Below are 6030 nucleotides of genomic sequence, written 5' to 3'. Positions count from 1 at the left end.
AAGATACTTTCCTTTCATGTAGAGATCTTCATGGATGTAATCCTGTGCAGAAGAAAGACAAGGGCAGCAGCAAAGGGCTGCCCAAATGCCTTCTGCTGTACTGTTCCTGGGTTTCACTTCCTACTGTGAAAGCAAGAGCAGAGACAGCTGTGCTGAATGAGAACTAGGAAAGTAGGATGTGGAGGTGGTGGACAGGAAGCACAGCTGGCCCACATGGGCAGCTGATGCTCCAAGACCCCAGCTGAGTGCTGCACGGCTGGGCTCAGGCTGTCCTATTTTTTCTTTTCTTTTAATGCTCTGCTTTGCGAGGATGTTGCAAAACCCACAGCTTCTTTTATTCTCTGCAGCCCAGAAACAGCCAGGCGTAGCATCCCAGTGTCCCAGTTCGGAGGAGACAGCAGCCATCCTAAGATAGAAACATGTTTCCTTGAGGTGCAAAGATGGGTCCTATGGCTGAATCAGGGAAAGTTATGCTGTGTGAGAAGCTGAGCTGAGCCAACCCAAACCCTGACAGTTTGCAGGGAACTATACAAACCAGCTTTCTATCACAGCTTCCAGAAATTGGGGTTTCAAAATAAACTGGCCAGAACAGGCAAGGTGCAACCCAGTGATTTGCAGAAGGATGTTTCTACAAAAATACTTCTAGATCGTGAGTACACCCTGCCCCATGAGCTGTCTTGACAAGTGGGGGAAGGGGCCTCTGGCAGCTCCATGGGTAGTGGATGTACATGAGCCTTCTCTCAAGGAGCTCAATAGTTCTGAGGATAGGAAGGGAAGAAGGCTGAAAAAGCCCTGAGCCAGCAGGAAACCTGCGGTGCGAAGTTCTGAGTCAGCTCCAACCACTGAAATTTGTCCCCCCTGCAGCCTCCATGTGGTTTGCATGATTCCCTAGAACACAACAGAGGGTCTGCGTGCCTAGCAGAGAAAGCATACGCTGTGCATGTCTGTGTCTGTCTGTGTGTGTGCTAGAAAGAGGAGCACAGAGGTCTTGGGATTTTGCTCTCTCCGAGATCAGTCCAATGCTGACTCAGGTGGGTTTAGGACAAAACCAAAAAGCAAGCGTTCATTTAGATAAACTGCAGAACTGTGGTATGAACACTGCCACACTCTTTTCAACACGGGCAGCAAAGGACTTTATATTCACTATTAAAAACAAACAAAAAAAACCTTCCACAGGCCTTGCTGACAGCATCAGCAGTGTGTGATCTGAACAACTAGGCAGACACAGCTATCCTGCACACCCTCTAGGACCACTTCTGAGATGGACTTGCATTGTTCTGCTTGCCCCACTGCTCCCTCCCCAGGAGCTGAGACTTTCCAGAAAGACATTTGGGATATGGCTGAAGAAGTGTTTCTCTACATGTCTCTCATAAACACAGATCATGAAAACTTTTGGGGTTGGCTGAGGAAATTTTCTGCTGGTTCAACTGTGGTCTCAGGCAGATGGAGACTGCCAATCCCAGAGAGGGACTGGGTGCAGAGAGACTGCTGCATTGGCATCGTCAGTCAGCATTTGGGCGCTGAGTCATGTGGTTTGGGTGCTGAGTCATGCCTGCTTGAGTTGCCCCTTCCTGGGCCTGCTGGCACAGGGAACCTCTGTGCAGCCCCATGGTATGTGTGCCTCCTTTGGTGCCTGCAGCTGCCAGAGCCTGAACAGCCAGGCCAGCTAAACCATGTGCTCCCACACTTGCTCTTGTGGCCCCCTGGGAGGGCAAAGGGGCACCACCAGCTCCAGGCTAAAACACTTCAATCTCTTCCAGTCTGAACTGAGGCTTTATTTTTTTCCAAGAGCATCTGCTGCATTGGCCACTTCCTCTGACATTTCCTCAGTAATATCCCTGTGACCTCAAAAACTCCCAGCAAACACCCTGCCTGTGGGCTGTGTGCCTGTTCCTAGTGAGCCCACAGCCACATCACCAAGGGATAAACCCCAAAGTGTCTTTTTCCTACCCCCACCCCTCCTCCTGTTTATCTGTCTCTAAAGCACAGGTGAAATTTGGGCAAGTTAAATGCGCTGTAAAATCTCTGGTATTCTGGGTGGAGGAGATAAGAGGCCTGGCTTTAATCATCTCTTTGTTCAGGCAGCAGCAGGTCTGCCACAGCCATCTCCAGCTCTTTTCTGCCCATGCCGGATGGAAGAATGGCAATTTCTGCTTGGAAACATGGCAAAGGAAAACACCACGTCTTGAAAAGCCTGAAACTGATTGTAGGAGCGGGGACCAGCATCCCAGCATTTCCCTCCTGGCATCCGTTCCTTTGCACTATTTCTATATAATGAGCACCCTGAGAGCAATCCTGCTATTTGCATATTTTCTTGGAGCCTTTAATCTTCATCCAAATCAGCCTTTCCCCCCTTTGTCTGAATGCACTCAGTCAGGGAATGCCCCTGCAGCATCCCATAGGATGGACATACACCAGAGCATTAACCAAGCTAAGCGTCTTCCTGCCAGGCATCTCAAGCACGTGGGCAACCACACAGGTCCTCTGAAAGCCTGTGTTGAGCACAGGGAAACTGAGGCACAGAAGGGCTGAGACACATCACTGCCAGTCCACTGTTTCCCAGGTTCCTACTACAAAAAAAGCATGCTGACCCAAGGATAAGGTGAACCATCAGAGGTTCTCCCTGAGGGTAGAACTGAACCTGATACAGATGTGGATTCTCAACATAGTTGAGACTGACTGGTCAGGAAGAAGAGCTGATTAAGTGCATCAGCTGGAAGCACCAGGCTTCCTATTGAACCTTGGGAGTACGATCTGGTGCAGAAGAAGATTTTTCGCATAAGGCTCAGCGGAGGAATTGATCAGTTCAAATCGAAAGACAAATGTTTGAGAGAGCATACCAGAAAGGTTAGCAAAGACCTTTCTGAGCTGCGTGCGCTGATTTCACATCCCCGGGGGGCTGCTGTTTCCTGACTAAAGATCATGTAGCCAACACATGTTAGAAATCAAGCCAGCGAGAACAAGGCTGTGGCTTGCCTTAAAGGAGCAGTCTCACAAAACTGAGAACTGGATCTGAATCTCTGCTCCAGAAGGTACAAACCAGGAAGGAATGAATGCCCTGGCTAATCCAGCTCAAGAGGAATCCAGTATAGCCTAACCCAGTGGATCCTGATTGTACTATCACCTCCATAAAAACTGGGAAAATCACATTACTAAATTGTGCATTCAGCCATCATACCTGAAGCAAAGCCAAAGAGAATCTAAGTTGCAGACTGTAAAACTCACACAGCTCACATCCCTATGCAGGCAATATCTGCCTAGTTTCCCCTATTCCAGCACTTTGGTGATGATGCAAGGCCGCAGCAAAACACTCTCTCCCACTTTCCTGCACTGGTTCTGCATCACTGAGTGCTGAGGAAACAGCTTTCCAGGCTCAACTGGCCCAGTTCTCCTAGTGCACGGACCAGGAAATATTAGAAGTGAAAAACAACTCTGCAGCCAGTCCCAGGAGGCATTTTTTTTATCTGGCTCCCAGCCAATTTTCTTTTTACAGTCCAAGTGCTGGTCCTGCCCTCACTCAGGCTTGGCTGCTTTGCAAACCTCCCATCTCCACGGAACAGAGATGAGCTACTGAGCGCTTGCAGCTCCAGGCATCCTGCTGCTCACTAGCAGAGCCCAGGTGGGCCCTTTCCCCACTGTATGGAGAAGCAAGTGGACCAGGAGCACAGCACATGGATGAGTGCTACCCAAGCTGCTTCTGCATATGCATCCACATTCCAAATTGCAAATGCTTTTGGCCCCTCTAGCCCGTGTCCACCACCAGTTACTGATCCATTTCTCATTTTCCCCTTCCCAACACATGCCAGGGCAGGACAGTGCCGTACCAGTGCCTGAGCAGAGCAGCAGCCTCTCAAGGCTTAAGGCACCATGTCATGCACTGAGCCAACGGAAACCACCCAGTCACTTGACAGATGCTTTTGGCTGGATGATCCCCCAGTCTCAGTAGTATTTTCCTGATACAAGGAGAAGGGGCAGCATTTCCTCCCCATGTCCCTACAACACAGATCACCAGGAATTCAGCAACCATTTCCCACAGAAAGAGTGGATGCTGGGAAAGGGTGGTAGAGATCTTCACACAGAAAATGAGTGATTAGATCAGTGATCTGAAAACATTTGTACTGAGCTTGCATTATTCAAGGCTCAGCAAACACTTTTATAAAAGCAATAAGAGCAGATAACGTGACCCACTTCTCCATGTCTGGGAAGCCATAACTACTACTCATGTGGCTGCTCTGTGTGCAGTACATATCAGAAGCCCAGAGAAGCCTGACATATCTGGCACTGCTGAAGGAATTCTGCAAATGCATGCACACCTAAGTCTTCAGGCTATGAAAGCACTGAGATTATGAACCCACCATCACCACCATGGGAAAGCAAACATGGATGGGGGGAGACCTGTGAAGGAAACCTTCTCAAAACTACTCCTGGGGTACATGCCCTGCAACTCAGTCCACAGAACAAGGGTCAGGAGGTACGATGAAGGACCCTCCAAATCTGGCCAGGAGCTCCAGTGCTCCACGAACAAGCTCCAGTGCTCCATTTGTACACAGAAAGAAGAATGCACAAGCGAAGTAGGACTGCAAGGATGTTTGAGAAGTTCTAGTTCAAGCTCCTGTCCTGGCATCTGAAGGAAAGGACAACTCCTGTACCTCCCTAGCTGATCCCAAGGCAATTGTGGAGCTGCTGCTTCACCCCCAGGCATACAAAGAAAGCAAAGCAGCCACGATGACTTGTAAAAAGATATAATAGAACTGCTCCTTTGTTTTAAAAAGGTGGTTGCTGTGAATAGTTCCCTCTTTCTGCATCCCAACCAGCAGCTCCCTGGGGGAAATCTGTCTGCAGAAAGCCAGAGCTTTTGGGATTCAATGTAAGATACAGTGCATACAGTGCCACTTTTGGCAGGCAGGATATAAAATGGGACAAGTTCCTTTCCTAAGCAAAAAAAAGCCAAAACAACCACCATTCATGGTGTGAGAGCCCTGAAGAAGCAAGGCACTGGTGTGCTGGCTCTCCCCAACAGCTCTCCTCACTCCAGAGGTGCGGGGCTCCTCTCCCCTGCTGTGGCTTCAGCACTGGCTGTGGCCCTGCCTCCATCAGGGGCCGCACCAGGGGCCCCTCCTGCTCACAGTCGGCCCCTCATTTTGCTATAAATCATAAAGTTTACCCCAGGGTACCACTTGGGGTTACTGGAGCTGTCTGTGGGTTTGGCCTGGGGCCAGCCCACAGTTTTCCCACATCCCATCCTTAGAGAAGAGACAAGGGCTTGGGGAGAACTATAGTATTTGTGTATGAAGATCTCACTTCCATTGCAGGGGTAAAAACACTACAGACTGCAGTCACCCGAGCACAAAGCAGCGACTGGCAGTCATCAGGCAGCAATCCTCCTCCAGGTTTTCTGTTTGCTTTCCAAACAACTCAACATCCCCACTTCAGGAGGACAGGGAACACTGCTCACCAGCAGAGCACAGCCTTGGGGTCAGCAGTCAGCTATCAGAGAACAACCAAACGCTGCTTCCAACCAGATGCTTTTCCAGCACCCGGGCCCAGGATGGTTTCTTAGCGGTGGGCAGTGGAATGAGCCCCGGGAAAGACTCACAGCAATCAATACCTTTCTGCAAACATTAGCTTCTGGGGAGACCCGCTGAACCCTGGCAGACATCCCCGGCACCCCATAGTCTGCATCACCCAAATCATTGGCCCAGCCAACCCCGAGACCTCCCGTTCCCAGCCCAGACAGCGCAGGGACTCTCCACTGCCTGCAGCAGAGCGTCCCCAAGCCCTGCACCTCCACCACCCTGCCAGCCTCGTGCGGCTCACAAAGGACACACCGCCCCACTCTCGCAGCGCACGAACGTCCACCGCCGCTCTCCTGCCGCGCAGGAGGAGGTGCGGGACAGACCCCACCCCCGAGGCCACGCTCGACCCAAAGCCCGAGGACCACCCCCACTCCCACCCGAGGCCGCCTCCATCCGTGTCTCCGCCCCTCCCCGGTCCGTCCCGCCGGAGCTGCGGGCAATTCGGAGCGGGGGG

Source organism: Lagopus leucura, unplaced genomic scaffold, assembly GCF_019238085.1.
Source record: "Lagopus leucura isolate 7727_CA_CO unplaced genomic scaffold, USGS_WTPT01 Super-Scaffold_100016, whole genome shotgun sequence".
Lineage (NCBI taxonomy): Eukaryota > Metazoa > Chordata > Aves > Galliformes > Phasianidae > Lagopus > Lagopus leucura.
Note: the sequence above shows the minus strand (reverse complement) of the source record.